The sequence below is a fragment of the Zootoca vivipara genome, chromosome 5, assembly GCF_963506605.1.
Source record: "Zootoca vivipara chromosome 5, rZooViv1.1, whole genome shotgun sequence".
In the NCBI taxonomy this organism is placed as follows: Eukaryota; Metazoa; Chordata; class Lepidosauria; order Squamata; family Lacertidae; genus Zootoca; species Zootoca vivipara.
Genome location: NC_083280.1, coordinates 49,720,911 through 49,738,302, shown reverse-complemented (window position 1 = coordinate 49,738,302; position 17,392 = coordinate 49,720,911).

Genomic DNA, 17,392 nt, shown 5'->3' with positions numbered 1-17,392 from the left:
TTTCTAAATACCTTTTAACCCCAGGATAATATAAGAAAAATAATCAAATGCTGAATATTTTATTGGCTGTATGGAGCCATGTGCTCTAGCTAAACGGAGGGATAGGTACCTTTACAACAGGTGGTAGGAAATGTCCTACTCAGAGCAAACCCATTGTAGTTAATAAGCATGACTAACTTAAACCCACTGAAATCAACCTTAGCTGAATACAAATTTATTACCCACAAATTTATTACCCATTTATTACCCACAATGGGAATTGTCAAAGTGAGAGAGAGTTTAAAAAATACAACATACATAAAATCATAATTACAGAGAGACATGTAAAAAAAAATCCCTAAGAGGAAGCATTCATTATAACCACCACAATCCTAAAAACCTGCCTGGGGATGCAACCCTATACACATTAATACTTTGTGGTAAGTCCTATTGACTCCAGTGTGACTTACCTCTGAGTAGACATAGCATCATCAATAGAATTGCCTTGTTTCTTTGAAAGGGGCATGCTCCTAGGTCTGAATGTGGCAAACCAATGTCACTGTTATTACACAGCTAGTAGGGCAGGATAGCACTAGACACACAACCCACAAAGCACTTTTCATATGGCATTTCAATCCTAAACATAATGGTATCAATTCAGGGCTTCTGAGTGCACATAATCCTGACCGAAAGTGGATGCCATCATTCCCTTAAGTGCTTGGGAAAGGTTCACTCACTAAACTGCCCCAGGGATCAGTGGTTGGGGTGTGAGAGTTTCCCATATGCTCTGTGAATGCCATGTGGTCACCCATTTATTATTATACATTAGTTGGCTATTGCCTTTATAGGCTGCCTTTCTGTGAAGGCACCCAAGGCAATTCCCAATTATTAACACAAAGAAAATTTACAAATGTCTGCAGTCTGACTTCAGAAGCTGATGGTACTAGCTCTGAAGCCTGGGCCTTAAGATGTAGGAAGATGGAAGTTGGGCCACCCTAGGATTTCTCAGGCCATTGGTAGTCCCTTCAGGAGTTAGTTGGTAGTCCCCTCAAGGCGCTTAAGCCTTGTGTAGCCCAGGGAAGATGGGGGCAGAGCTACCCCAACAAAATATTTCAAGCATCCTCCACAAAAGTGGTAACCGTGCTGCCAGTATGGCATGGTAATGCATGTAGGCCTTACACTTCTGCAATTGCCACAGGCCTTTTGGTTTTTGCTACACCTGACTAACAAGCTTCTGCTCTCCTGAAGTTTTATCGTTGTCGCTTATTACTGAAGAGCTTCCCCGCTCACACAAGAATCACACAATGGCATCTCCAAATGCACACTGCATTCTCCAAAGGCTACTAACAAAAGATCAGAATTGTCGGTGCATATACACACATTGCACTATGCTCATTGGGTGTGCCTAACCTAATAGAAGGGGAAGAGTAGTAAAAGCATACACAAGCAGTTTGTGATGTCAGGGTCACTACAGGACAGAAGGAAACTTGGGAAAGACCAACCCATGTGTTTTTGAAAAATGTATTCCACCAAGTGAATTGGTTTTCAGTATTCTTCAGACATGTTTACATTGTGGTTGTGACTAGCACTGTGGGATAAGAATGACTTTTGTAAACATATTTTGAAAATAACCCTAAGGAAATAATCCGTACATATTCACGTCTGCAATGGGGACAAGTTTATAGAAGCAACCAAATCTTTAGTATTATATAAAACTATGTACATATGCTACGTATCTGACGGTTTCACAACTCTTATCTAACCACATTTACTTGGAAGCAAATGCCACTGGTTTCAGTAGGACTTACTTCCAAATAAATGCACTTAGGTTTGCAGCACTTTTTTAATACAAGGAAACAAAAACTTACCAAGATCAGAAACACCTGTTTGCTCAAAGTTCTCAGGTTGTATCCTAGATGAAAACAAATGCATAACTTGCTATAGCCAAAGTAATACAATATTCCAGGGGAAATTCAGACTAATCCATTTTGTGAGCAATGTGATATATGATTTGAAAAGCACATTCTAACCAGCAGCTGCTATGTCAAGCCCAAGTGCTTGGGGCCTGGACTTCAACAACTTCTTCCTATATATGGTAGACTGCTGCCTTTTAAAACTGATGAAGTGACCCTGTCTGGACCACCAAAGTGCTTTCGTAGTCAATTAATATAGCAGCCTGAAGTCCAGGTGGCATGGTTGTTGCACCTTTGTGTAGCTCAGTAGTAGATGGGTAGCCAAGGCAGCTGTATTAACAATCGTGTCACATGTTGTTGGCCAGGCAGTTCCATCAACACTCTGGCTTCTGCCTTCTGCATCAGCTGGAACTTCTGTTCCAGGCCCAAAGATAGACATATTGAAGCATTGCATCTGTGATTATGAATGAACTGATTGATTTAAAGCATTAATATCTTGCTTTCCTTGCAATGCTTGAAGCAGCTTACAGTCTTCAAATAGATCATAAAACCAAGATTTAAAAAACAATAAAATATTGAACAACACATACTAAAAGGTAGAAGCAAAACAGCTATTTACAAACATTAACAAAAAGCACATGAGAGAATGAAATAGCATTCAGCAGGCACCTTAAATACAGCAAGTAGAGTGCCAATCAAATATCTATGGGAAGGATTTCCCAAAGGTACAGTGCCAGCCCCCCCCCAAAAAAACCCCGCATGACACAAACTGATATGCAGTGTGCTGTTTAATTGCACAAATTCTGAGACAGGAAGTCTTAGGAGCAAATTGTGGTTCAGGGGCTAAACTTAAGCCAAACGTGGCCCTCCTGGACTCTCCCCTCCCGCTTTGAGACTTCCCTTCTCATTGGTCCTTTTCCACATCCTTTGCCTGGCTGGACTACGTTATTCAACTGTGATAATGCTTCTTGCCGTGGTCACTTCAGCAGCACATATACTATGCTTCTTGCCTGCCTGGATGGAGGATGAAGAGAGAGGGCGTCCAGAGAGTGTCTAGAGTGTCATCTAGAGAGCGTCTAGAAAGCCTCCATACAAAGGAATGTGACATCACACATTAATGCTTTTGCTCACCCACACCCCTCGTTTTTGCCTCTAACCCAGTGTCATGCTCAGAAGGGAACATGGCTGTCAGGCTGAAAAGGACTCACCATACACCCAGCAAATCTGTAACCAGTGGAGCCACGAATTATGCTTGCATTATAGGGCTATCTTAAGGCTTACTAAGCGCTAATTTTCCCACAGAAAGCACAATTACTGAAGTTTTAAATGATGTCTGGCAGTGCAATGATGACACAAGCAGCACAACCGAGAGGACTGTACCTGTTAGATTACTGCTGGAGGAATGCCATTTTTAAATGCTCTTCCCTGTAAAAACATACTTCCTGGCAGAAGGAAGCTAGCACTTTTCATTTATTTATTTGTGCATTTGTTTAGTTCTTTGTAAACTTCTGCAACTCACAGTCTGCCACTTGAAGTCGCAGCTGAAGCAACATGCGACATAATACATAATACATAAAAGTGGTGAAGCTATAAAAACTCCTAGCACATTTGCAAAGCTACCTAAGCAGGGTCCAGTATAGTTTCACATTGGATGGGGAACCACATGTTAAGATTCCTGCAGGGGGTTGGACTAGATGACCCTTGTGGACACTTCCAACTCTACAATTCTATGATTCTATGAAAATACAAACAATTACAATTTCATGACAGGGAGAAATGTTTTACGCTAACCTCCTTCCTGCAATGCTATTTTTCAAAAAGTCTTTTTATAAAAGGCAACTTTAAAAAGTATCTACTATCTACAGCTTCATCCACGTATTATGAAATGCTAAAAAAAAAAATCAAGTGATGTGAATACTTTCCATAAGGCAGTGGTTTCCAAACTTCCCCCTCATGGACCACTTAAAAATCCTGTTGCATCAATTGTACTATGTGCTGTATGATTTTTATTTTTGTGGCTTCTTTTATTTCTAATATTGTGTTGCAATTTGACTCCTCCACAGAATTCAGACTGTGATGCTATAAAATACAAGAAACTAAAACAGCAATTAAAAATCAATATGATTATTTAATGCAGATTTACCATGGCTCACCTGAATCAAGTTTGTGAAACTGACTTAGGCTGCAATCCTTAACCCACTTACTTGGGAGTAAGCCACACTGAATTCATCAGGACTTACTTCTGAGTAGACATGGGTAGGATTTCAGCCTGTGACCTTTGACCACTCAGCCTAACCTGCCTTACAAGCATAGCTGCCAAGTTTTCCCTTTTCTCGCGAGGAAGCCTATTCAGCATAAGGGAAAATCCCTTTAAAAAAGGGATAACTTGGCAGCTATGCTTACAAGTTACTGAGAGGTTTAAAAGGTGGATTCAATATTTGTGTCCCCGAGCTCCTTGCAGGAAAGGTGGCTACGCAGATAATAATAACTGATCTGAGATAAATGTATTTTGTATTAAAGCATCTACACCTATAATTTAGATTGGACTTCATTATAAGAAGGAGCCAAGCAAGGACGTTTGAACAATGGTACCAGTTTAAGCTCCCTCCAAATCCTATGAAAAGTAATATTGCAGGTAAATCTTGTCTCCTTTCAAATAGCTTGGAGTTTTGCCACTGACCTCAAGATAACTGGGATTTCTGCCAGAATTCTTTATGTATGCTTAAAATGGTCTGCTAAATTTGCTTTGGATCCCCTAGCATACCTGACCTTTGCTTTTTGCAGAACTGCTTGGGAAAATGCACACAAGCTAACTATCTCAGCAAGATAAGGAGCCTTGAGCTGTTGTAAGGTGTTTTGTAAACCCATGATCAGTCACTTACTATTTTACATGGAAATAAGCCATATTTTCTGTCAACCCACTTTTGCATAAATGAGTTTAAGGTCATACCCTCACTGAGCTAGACAACATATGCTTTAGACTTCAAGCCATCTTATCCAAAGTAAGGTGGCTGAAGTCAATAGAACTTCTTTAGCTGTCTGAATCATTCATTCAAGAGTAGCCCCATTGTCTGTAGTGGGATTTTAGCGAGTGCATTCCAATTATGAGCCCTGTGTCTTGAAGATACCAGTCTTCAAAAATATATGATCAATGAGTAATATGTTTTCAGAAATAAGTCCATTTAGGTATGCCACTGAACAAACCAAAGCACCACCCCAATACAACAGAGTTCCTATCAAATGCTGCTGTTCCAATTTCCAAATGTTCCCATTTCTGTTCGCCAGACTGATGTCACGTTTTCAGTTAATCTCATATTAAGATAGCCAGTTGGTTCTTGACTAGAGCAACCAGTTTGGGGGACCCTTCAACAGATTTGTTTTATTTATGTCACCTTCATTTGAATTATTATTATTATTTAAAATGCTTTCATACAGGCACATATGAGCAATACAACTGACATGGAAAGGGTTTGGCTACTGTGCAAATGCAATCCCTCACACCATTAGCACAGTCTTCATAACAGCTGCTGGTGTTTGAGTGTCCTGCCTCCAATTTCGGCATTATTTAGGCTAGGTTCCTATCTCCTGGCCTCTCAGCTTCACTTGGCCTGGCTTGGTGAAGCTGCATTGCCCGTTAACTGTGGTACCTCGGGCGTCTTGGCAGTGGGAGAATTCACAGTAGCATCAGGGAATGAAAGGAAGAAAATCCACGCTGTCCCCTCCCCAGAAACTGGACTTGTTCTCCCATCTTAGCCCACTCAAGATGACACCATTTTCAGGATGTGCGGCAGCACATCCAATAACAAGCCTTGTTGGGGCCTCAGGCCTTCCCTCAGAAAAGGGAGGGATGCTAGGAGAAGAGCTTCTGTTGACAACCCAGTTCTAAGTCCTCACCTTATCCACTATGCTACACTGTCTATCTGCAACCCTGTTAGTTTAAACCTGTGTGCATTTCTGCGTCCCTATCTGAGCAAACAGAAATTACATTGCAATCGTGTTTCCCTACATTTTATGCATTTTTAAATTTTTGTGTGAAATCTGAGAATTGGGGATGGATGGATAAATACTCCCAAGAGTGTGCATCAAAAGTATTCTTTGTTTGTTTTTCTTTTATAAGCTTGAACACTGGAGTGTTTCTGTAAGAACGTTATTAAAAGGAATCCATTTAAAAAACAAAAACAAATCCCAGCCTTTTTGGTACTTAACTTCTTAAAAGCCAAGCTTCTTTTTACTAGCCATGCCTATGTAGACTACTAAATTCTTTGAACCTATTTTCTGCTATAATTCCAAGGTTTATTAATAAGTTTCACCAGACAACAAAAATATAATTAGTCTGAAAGAAAGGGGCAAGGATCGAAATGTAATCTCACACTATCACGAGGAAATATCAAGCTTTATACATGTATGTAACAAGGACCGAGGATCTGAAAAGCCAAACCATCCATAAATTTACCATTTTTATTGACAGTGTGTCTTTTAACCCTAAACAGCAATGGAAGAAGACCAATAAATGAAACATTTACTGAATAACTTGCCTTATTTTCAAGTGGTGTGTGATTCTTTTCTAGCTGTCTCCAGAAGATGTTTTTAGCCTAATTTGCTCCCTAGAAATTTCACTCACTAGAGTTCTACATCTATGACGTTTCATTGCCTGAAGCCAAGTCTGAATAAGAACTTTCTTAAGATATACTTATCCTAATGCCCGTCTATAAGCATTGGGCTCCTTTAGTTTGATTTATTTGTACTGTACTGATATATAGTTTGCATGCATTCTGACATCCAGTTTCACAGGACAACTCTAAGGCTTCCATATATTTAGCTTATTTAGATACAGTTCTGGAATTTATGTGCCACATTCCCTACCAATGAAAATGGTGCCTGAAGCAGTGCATAACCACGACGAAACAATAAAAAAATGTGACAAAACACAAATCTAAAAAAACAAAAACCTTACTGAAAACCCAGTAACATCTAAGAGAGTAATAACAGAGCCAGGTAAAATTCCCCATAGATAAACAAAAGGAGTTACTATTATCAGCAAGCAGGAGATACTTAGAAAAGAGCCAGAGAGAAAACATGCAAAGATGAGGTGCCATGTGTCTCACTTGGCAGCAAAGTGTTCCAGTTCATTTAAAACAGTTATACAGTAGGTGCTTTCAATCTCATGTTTATCACCACAATGGATAAGAGGAGAAGAAAGGGGATGTCAAGGATTTCTTTCTGCTGGATGCAATGTAGCAAATGTTAGCATCCTATCAGCTGAATTAGTGTGCAGCTAAATGTTTCAATGGGTCTTAAACATGAGCGACTTCCATTGGATTATGTCCTTTGCATTCGAAGACTGGGACACTTGCCAGACCGAAAATGGTAACCACACTTAGCTACGCCCAGTGAGCTTTCTTTCCTTCAAAAAATGTTTAGGGGTTACTCTCATTTTCCTACTCATATTGAAATACTGCCCCTCGATGAGTCCAAACTTAGATTCACAAAATGTTTAGGGGTATGCGTCCCCCTGCACCCCTCCGCCCCAGAAAAAAGCATTGACTACACCTGCAATAATAAAAATGCAATATAATAAAGGGAGGTATGTCTAGTAGGGGTGCAGCACATTGAAACGAACGGAACAAGTGAGCCACTACTATAGTTAAGTCCCATTATGTTGGATTCACCTATAGCACCCTGCCAGCGGCAGCCCTACACAAGGACTTCCACTTGTGGAACAGCGCTTTCCTCCTCTCCTCCTCCTCCTGTGCACCCACTGAAATTGGCCCCTTAGAGCCAGGAACAGCATGCAGCAGGAAGAGAGTGGGGGTGATTCCATATGAGAAGCTGAAATGCTTGCAACAAATGGACTGTTGGGAAGAAGATAAAGTTGAACTCCACCCGTTGTTTTCGGTGGGACTCATTCACAACTTACTATACTTGGACAAAGGCATAAGGATGAGATACAGTGCAGTCGCAGCAGATGTTCACCAGTGCCACAGAGCTGGTCTACCCTCCTTTTACCCACTCCACCACATTCCCCGCAAAAATCTTCTCTAGAGAGTTTGGGAACCACCGGGTGTCCTACTGTGCTAGGCAAAGATCCTTTTGCACAATTGAATCTCTCTCTCTCTAAATGTTTAATGTCTGACCAGATCCTTTATCATGAAAGTGATTAATGCCCTAAGCTACCCACCCTTTCCCCCTACACTGCTTAAAAATAAAATAAAATAAAATATAAAAATAAAAGATAATATGTGTGTGTGCACGTGCGCACATTATCTGCTCTTTAGTGCATCCACAAACACAAGTCAAATTAGCAGCTTCTTGCTTTTTTTTAAAGCAGACTGTCACTAGTATGCTCAGATACATGATTCTCTTTGCAGCTGAGAAATGAAGCTCCTGCATACAAAAAAGAAGTGGCAAGGGAGACGTTTCTGGTTTCGGCTGTTGTCTCAGGCACATTCAGTATGTGTGTAGCCTAAGGGCATAAGTAAGCAGAGGAGATAGAATGGACAGGCCTTCCTGTAGTACAGTTAAGTGTCAATCTGCTATCCAAGTAATATGTACAGTAACAACATCTAGAGTATTCCCAGAGAGATCAATATCAAGAGTACCTTTGAGAATTTCTATTATTTTATATTTATCTATCTTGGGAGAATACAGAAGCTTGAATCAGAAGCAGTGCTCTGGTTGTCATTCGTTAGGCTATATAGATAGACCCTACCATAAAGAAAACAAAGTCCTTGTGTCAGAAAAGCTGCAAACTATATAAATTTAGGCTGCAATTCTAAACCCACTTACCTGTGAATAAGGTCCATTGAATTCAATAGGATTTACTTCTAAGCAGTCATGGCTAGGATTGGGCTGCTGTCCGTCCAGCTTGAATCGGAAGAAAATGATGACCCCAGAGCACCAATCTGTAAACACTCTTGTAATTTTAATATTTGAAGTTTTATTGCATCTAATATTTTGTCAAGAGCCGCTCAGAGTGGCTGGGGCAGTCAGATGGATGGCATATAATAAAGGTAAAGGTAAAGGACCCCTGACAGCTAAGTCCAGTCGTGAACGGCTCAGGGGTTGCGGCACTCATTTCGCTTTACTGGCCAAGGGAGCCGACGTACAGCTTCCAGGTCATGTGACCAGCATGACAAAGCCACTTCTGGCAAACCAGAGCAGTGCACGGAAACGCCGTTTACCTTCCCGCTGTAGTGGTACCTATTTATCTACTTGCACTTTGACATGCTTTCAAACTGCTAGGTGGGCAGGAGCAGGGACAGAGCAACAGGAACTCACCCTGTCGCAGGGATTCGAACCGCTGACTTTCTGATCAGCAAGTCCTAGGCTCAGTGGTTTAGACCACAGCACTACCCGCACTCCTGGCATATAATAATAATAATAATAATAATCATCATCATCATCATCATCATCATCATTATTATTATACAGCAGAACTTTGGTTTTCGAGCATCTCGGAGGCTCAACGATTCAGAACCCAAATCTCTGCAGTTTTCTTGGCTAGTAAAGCAAGGATGAGACACTCTCCAGACAATAGCAATTTGAAATTTATGAAGTATAATGACTCCATGAAATGTAAGCTTTTCCAGTCCATGACTGTATTTATATGAAATGTGTTGTATAACACATTGCACAAAATGTGATGCACAAAAACCCATTGTTCTTCTGCAATTTGTGGAATTGCAGACCAAGACACATAAACCACCGACACCCTCAGAAATTATTTGCTGGCTCAGTCTGTTAAAGGTGCACCACATAAGGAAAAAATATATATAAATAAAACAATCAGGTTTTGCATTGTTGCCCTGCAGTGAAGGTTAAAAAGAAACACTGTGCTTTTAGAAAACATTTGATTTTGAGGCCTGGTATATGTTTATTAGAATATTTTAAGTAATATGCTTTAAGTGGGGGAGGGAGTCTTGTCTAGACATATTACTAAACGTGCACAGTAAATTAAAGGCGAGGCTCTTAAAACTTATACAAAGATCTCATTTGCAACTGAGCATGACTAAAATGGTACAGTATTTTAATAGGTGTGATGATTCCATTAGGACAATGGCAGACTAACAGTGCAAGACAGGTCTACTCAGAAGTCAATCCAATTGAGTTTAACAGGGCATACTCCCAAGTAAGTGTACTTTAGGCTAAGCAACAGAATGCTAAAACTCTTGATCTACAATATTTAAAAATACAAAATATTTCTCATTTAATACTTCTCTGAATTGCTTGAAACACTTTCTGAATTTGGGATACAAATATATTCATATATGTCTGAAGTTCCCATAATCTTCTCTTGCCTATATTTATGCTAGTAAAAGCTGCGGCCAGAGCTTCTGCAGATCTCAAGGCACTCATGATTGTGCAATGTCACTTCTCTATATAGTTGTGGCAAAAGCTCACAATGACTACTGTATTTTAAATTGTATGAAGTTCCACTCAAAGCACATGTTTGCACTAGAAGGGGAACTTCAGAATATGGAACATCACAAATAAAAAAAAGCTGTTGTGGTACAGAATTTGTTTGGATTTCATAGGTTCTCAGATATTATTCTAGATTCCATAAAGACTAAATAGTGGGCAGAATTTGACTTTTATACGGGGTCCTGTGTAGTGGGGTTAAATTGTGGTGCAACTTGTGCAGATAAGTGGGAAGAAGAAGAGGATTGCAGTTCGTTGCTTCATACTTTTTAGTGTACTGATCAATAGCAAAGAAGACAAAACCCCTCCTTTTTTTAAAAAAAAAAAAGGTTGCTGTGTTATTGGCCCATACAGTGGAGCATTAGGCAATGGGATAGGCAATCCTCCCTGTGCAAACATTGTTTGTATATGAAGTGAGAAGTAGTTAGTCAACTTTGTCCCACTGACATTCCCATTGTTGTGCTATGAATTGTTCTCTTCTTCTAGGCTTTCAGCTAGCAAGGAGTATTTTATGGTCTTTGCAGCATATCCCTGTGAACTTCTTTTATTAATTGTGCCCACGATACCCAAATTCAAAACTGAAAGCCGGTTTTACACAATATGCTGAACCTGGAGAAGTAGCTCCAGTTGTCACGGAGGCCCCACTATAGACATGTACAGTATAGCTCATCTGAATACATGTATTAAAAGATATTGCACTGATGTAATTTAGCCCCAAGTGTAAACTTTCTCTCACTGACTGTAAATTTGATAAAACTAAAAATAAATCACTTCGTTGCTTGTCCTGTGCAAAGGCAGAAATAATCTTATCGTAGGGCCTGAGGGCTTGGGTGTGTGAATGTTTTTTTGTGAGTGTGTTCATTGGGAAAGTGGGGGAGGGAGGGGAATAACAGTGTTCTCATATATCAGCAAAATACTGGAGATAGAAATCTCTGCTGTTGCTGAGCTTTTCTGTTCCGGGCCTAGGAGACCTGAATATTATTAAGGGATCTGTCGCAAAGAGCATCAATCTGGCATGTAGTTGAGCCAGATATCTCTTTGCCAGGAACCGGGAAGGGGAGGGGAGAAAAGCTATAACAGCAGGCTTGCAGTCAAGGAATGGCAGGCTTTGCTTTGATTCAAGAAAGTCTGGGCACAAATATCTTCCTGGACAAGGATAACATCATGGACTTTAGGGAGCATATTAAGTCACCCCCTGCCTGAGCCTTGGTAGCAAACCTACTTGTGAAAGATCCAGTTTTGGATTCATTTGTTAAGGGCTTGAATGATGACTCTCTTTACTTTTCGGCATCCAGATAATGTGGTTATGATAGCAGGTTTTGCTGTGATACTTAGGGAAAATATCTAATTAATTTCAAATAAAGCAATAAGGCACAAATAAACAGAAACACAAAGTGAATACCAGGCAGGATGGCTTAGATTTTTGTGCCTTTCCTCAATAATACTTTAATTCCTAGATTATTCTTGCTTATTTGTAAAAACCTACCTTCATTTATTGATGTAGCAGGGTTGACAGTGGTCATTAAACTGTGTGCTAAAAGAGAAATAAATAAGAGTTGAATTAACTCCTAGGAAGCTTTCCTGTTTACATAACTTCCAACAATGGCTTCAGCTAATATGGTAGGTCAATCATTTACGGTTGTCAATGTGGTACCCTCAAGATGTTTTGGGCTACAACTTCCATAATTCCTAGTCTAGGTTTTGTACTTAGACTGGTGATACCCAGGCTTTTGACATCAATTTGTTTTCAAGGAAACCCCAAACTATCTACTATGTATCCCCTAGACACTACAAATAAATTATTATGAAACAGCTGGTAGAATCCACACTTCGTTCACTGTTCAGGTGTTCTGAAACTCATTGTGGCTCTATGTAATCTGAGAATGCACCCTAAAATGTACTCAACACTCCCCTGAAGCGTCACACTGTAGCTGTAGCTTCCCCTGAAGCTTCACACTTGCTTTCTTTTACAGTGGAACCTCTGTTTATGAACACCTCGGTTTACGAATTTTCGGTTTACGAACACCGCAGACCCATCTGGAACGGATTAATTCACTTGCCATTACTTTCAATGGGAAAGTTCACTTCAGTTTATGAACGCTTCAGTTTAAGTACTCTGCAGACCATCTGGAACAGATTAATCCACTTTCCATTACTTTCAATGGGAAAGTTCGCTTCAGTTTATGAATGCTTCAGTTTATGAACAGACTTCCGGAACCAATTACACCCATGCTTCGGGTTAAGTACGCTTCAAGTTGAGTACTCCGCGGACCCGTCTGGAATGGATTAATCCACTTTCCATTACTTTCAATGGGAAAGTTCACTTCAGTTTATGAACGCTTCAGTTTAAGTACTCCGCGGACCGTCTGGAACAGATTAATCCACTTTCCATTTCTTTCAATGGGAAAGTTCGCTTCAGTTTATGAACGCTTCAGTTTATGAACAGACTTCTGGAACCAATTGTGTTCACAAACCGAGGTACCACTGTACGTATCCTCCCCACTGATAAATTCCAGTGACCACAGCGCTCAGCAGAATAGTTTGAAGGCCACTAACCTAGGGTGAAAGCAGGGAGGGAAATATTAAGGTGTTATATAATACAAGTGTTGCTATCACACCTTCTTTAAAAGGCAAATTCTCTATATTAACTTATATAGGCCTTTAATCCTATGGTGTAACTTGATGTAACTTTAAGTATATACAGTATATTCCTTTGCTGATAAATTTTATATTTTCAGAAAGAGCAGATATCCCTGTGCAGTATCCCAGTCCTAGCTAAAGATGTCTTGGTGGAATAGCAAGGCTGGCCCCCCTGGTCTTTACAGTTATGCTCTGATGTGTGAATTCAAAATTATCTATCTTTCTTAGTTGGGAGGTGGTGGAGGAGGAGGAGGAGGAGGAGGAGGAGAAGAAGAAGAAGAAGAAGAAGAAGAAGAAGAAGAAGAAGAAGAAGAAGAAGAAGAAGAAGAAGAAGAAGAAGAATCCACGTTTTGACCTGCTTTCAGTCTGGCTATATGGAAAGGAAGAAACACATAATTATATTATCAGTCCATGGATAGATCTTTCACATGAAGTGTAGGATTTATATCCAGATAGCAAAGCTCTTTCCTGTAGCATGATATGCATAGCAGGAAAAAATATTAGCAAAGAATATGCTAATGGATGGTAATTCGTACACTATGATCAGTGTAGAATACTGTTTACAAGTTCTTTTGTTCGGTATTTTATTCTTGGCAAAGGGGAAAAAATAACAGATCAAGAGAATCACTGCAACCTAATTTCATATTTTGCTGATTTTTGGAACAAAGGAAGAGGAACTGAATCTATGTAACTCCAGCACAATGGATGTACTTCTGACAGAAAATACTTGTTTTGTAAAGCTTTTTCCCTCAGATAATTTTTCATGTCCCCTCCTCAGCATTTGTTAATTTCTCCACTCTAGCCAGACTGTCAGCTCCTTGGGAAACAGGAGCCAATCGTTGGAGATTACCATTCTGAAATCTCTTTGTTGGCACTGTTTGCGAAGTGTTATTCCTTTAAATGAATATGACCTGAAAATTAGATGCATAAATAGAGATGTCGATCTTCAGCTATCAGACCAATTCCTTTAAAGGAGTAAAAGAATGTGACTAAGAACTAGCTGAAGCTCAACAGCAGCATTGAAGATAGAGCATTTATTTGAGTGCTTAAATAGATACTTAAGAGCCTAGCTTTGCACAATTATTAATAGACTAGAATGTAATCAAGTTAACACAAGGGATTTTAGAGCTGTTCTGCACTTTTCCTATCAAAGTGTACAGAAGCAACCTAACTGATGAATTTTATTCTGGTCCATAATATATTGGTTATCTACCAATGCTTGAAGCAGTAATAAAACAATTACACTAACATTAACACCTTTTGATAAATACTTCTCACGTCTCTCAACACTCAGCTCATAGCTGATATATGGCTCCTTGTGCTGAGGAATATTAATCTATGAAATCTATCTTATCAAGTGGATTTGGCCATATTTGAAAGAAACATTTAACAACAAAGGCTTGTGAGGATGAGTTTTCTGACCACAGCTGCTAACACTACATCAGAGAGTTGACTCCTGATTATCCTCCCTTATCGTTTTGGACACAGGTTGTTGGGCAGCGGTGGCAATTAGAAGGAATAGAATCTCCACCACCCAGTTAGGTTGCTGCATAAAACTTTGAATACTAGCCATAAACTGGGAAGGAAGGGGAAAGTGGCATGGAACAGGAATGGCACTACACATCTGGGGTCATCAGGCTCCACAAGTCTGAGGACGACAGCTGTAGCAATCAGCTGTAAAGTGTTTGGAGAAGGGGATTATTAAAAGCTAAGGAAAACCTGCCAGATCATAAAAAAGGCTAAAGAAGACATGTTGTCTTTTCCTGCCCTGGGAATAAGGAAGTTTGTGAAGAACAGCTGAGAATACAGAAGAATCAATTTTTGTGCTGAGTTCCTTTGATTAACAAACTGCCTGGTGGATATGAATGGCGGGAACAGGGAAAATGAGATCAGGAGCCAGGGGGAAGAAATATCAGTATTATTTCCATCCTGTTATGACAATGTAGTAAATGAAATGGAACCAAATGGTTTGAATCCAACATCTGGAGAGACACAGATTTCCCACCCACTTGGGCACTGCCCTCAGTCTGCCCCAAACTGCCTGCCTTCTTATTTACAATGTCCAGAGGCAAGAGGCAGTACTGCCTGTCAAGTTATTCTTCCATAGTCTCAATGTTGCCTTCATAGAACCCATAAAGGAAGAAGATGGGGACAAAAGTAGAATTAGTTGGTCCTGCCTGTCATTGGCTATGCCTTTACCTACTGCTGGGCTCCCTGCATTTCCGCTTACCAATCCAAATGGGCAGCTGCCACTACTGTTCCCCACCATTGCCCAATTGCAACCAGTTGTGCCACGGCTTCCAACATTTTGGTCCATCCTCCCTCTCAAACTACCATTTTGTTTCACTTTGCCTCCAAATTGCTGCCGCCAATTACTGCTGTTGTCTTAACTTTTTCTTCTCCAACTCCAAGGTCTTTACAACAATGTCAATAAAAGTTTCGATATTTTAGCTCATCAAAGCCCTTTACTCAGAAATGACAAGGATACATTCTGCAGAATCTTTTAGTCAGAAGAAATGATGATTGAAATTTATTTGTATTCCATGGTTGTTTTGCATGTTTTGGCTAACACCAAATATATGGACCAAACAGTTGAGATGGGACTTCTGGAAACTGCAATTATATGAACATCTGTAGTAGGAAAATGTTAATAAAGGGCTGTGCATGGAACTGAGGTTAAGTATTTTCATACTTCTCAGCTAACCCAGGAATGTCCCTGAATTCTCATTAAAAATGATCTCCATAATCTTGCTTTACCTCATTAAGAAAAGTGCAACTTGAGGAACAAGAAATAGAACTTCAGCAGAGAGAAAAGGTCTGCAATTTCATTTCCAAATCTTCAGTCTTAGCTTTCTGAAAGTAGTATCCGTGAAACCCAAGTACAAATTTTATTTGTAAAGTTTGTAAACAATGACATGTTCAAAAAAGATTGGATCTTTATTTTTATTAAATTTTCCTCTACTAATGCTTCCTTATTTTTATATAGGATGATCTATGTGTACATTACCTAACAGGGTTGGTGTGGTGTAATGGTTAGAGCATTGGACTAGGACCTGGGAGACCAGGGTTCAAATCCCCACTGAGCCATCAAGCTCACTGGGTGACCTTGGGCTAGTTGCCATCTCTCAATCTAACCTACCTCACAGGGTTGTTCTGATGAGAACATGGGGAAAAGAGGAGCTCCTCAGAGGCAAGTAGTATACAGTGGTACCTCGGTTTAAGTACACAATTGGTTCCGGAAGTCTGTACTTAACCTGAAGCGTACTTAACCTGAAGCAAACTTTCCCATTGAAAGTAATGGAAAGTGGATTAATCCGTTCCAGACGGGTCCGCGGAGTACTTAAACTGAAAGTACTCAAACCGAGGCGCACTTAAACAGAGGTATGACTGTATAAGGATAATAAATGAATGAATAAATACAGAATCACACGCATACCCCACACCCCTTATAATCCAATATACAACATAGGTGGAATACCCTCAAATACTACTAGACTACGACTCCAATCATCCCTTTCCATTGGACATAGTTGTTGGGACTGATGGTACTTGGAGTCCAATAACATCTAGAAGGCCACAGGTTCAGCACCCCTGCCACATAGGAAGAACAACGCAAGAGGTAGGACTAAGGAATAAGCAACAAATCAGAATGAAATGAAAAGTCAGGACTGGAGAACAAACCAGATAGCATAAAGAACATACTAGGATACAGTAACACACCAGAGCTAAAGAAGACCTTGTTGCTCAAGCAAAGCTCATCAAGAAAAAGGAAGCCCCTTATACTCCTCCTTTCTTAGAAAGATTCAGCCAGGGTGTGTGGAATCAGTTCAGAAGGGTCTTCACTAAAAAAAGGGGGGGGAAGAGGATCTTCCAAATGAGGACAGCCATCGCCTGTTCTACTAACCCTGATAACTATGTTCTAATGCCACTGTCAGGGGCAGAATAATAATAATAATAATAATAATAATAATAATAATAATAATAATATTCTTTGTACCCCGCCCATCCACTCTGGGCGGTTTCCAGCAAAGATTAAAATACAATAAAATGTCACAGATTAAAAACTTCCCTAAACAGGGCTGCCTTCAGATGTTTTCTAAATGTCAGGTAGTTGTTTATCTCTTTGACCTCTGATGGGAGGGCATTCCACAGGGCGGGCGCCACTACAGAGAAGGCCCTCTGCCTGGTTCCCTGTAGCTTTGCTTCTCGCAGTGAGGGAACCGGCAGAAGGCCCTCGGCGCTGGACCTCAGTGTCCGGGCACTGGGGGGGGGTGTGGAGATGCTCCTTCAGGTATACTGGGCCGAGGTCCTTTAGGGCTTTAAAGGTCAGCACCAACACTGATGATTCTGAACACCAATTGCTGAAACCCACAGGAGGGGAGACTGCTGCTGCACTCAATTCCTGCTTACATCCTTTCCACCTTCAACTGGTTGACCACTGT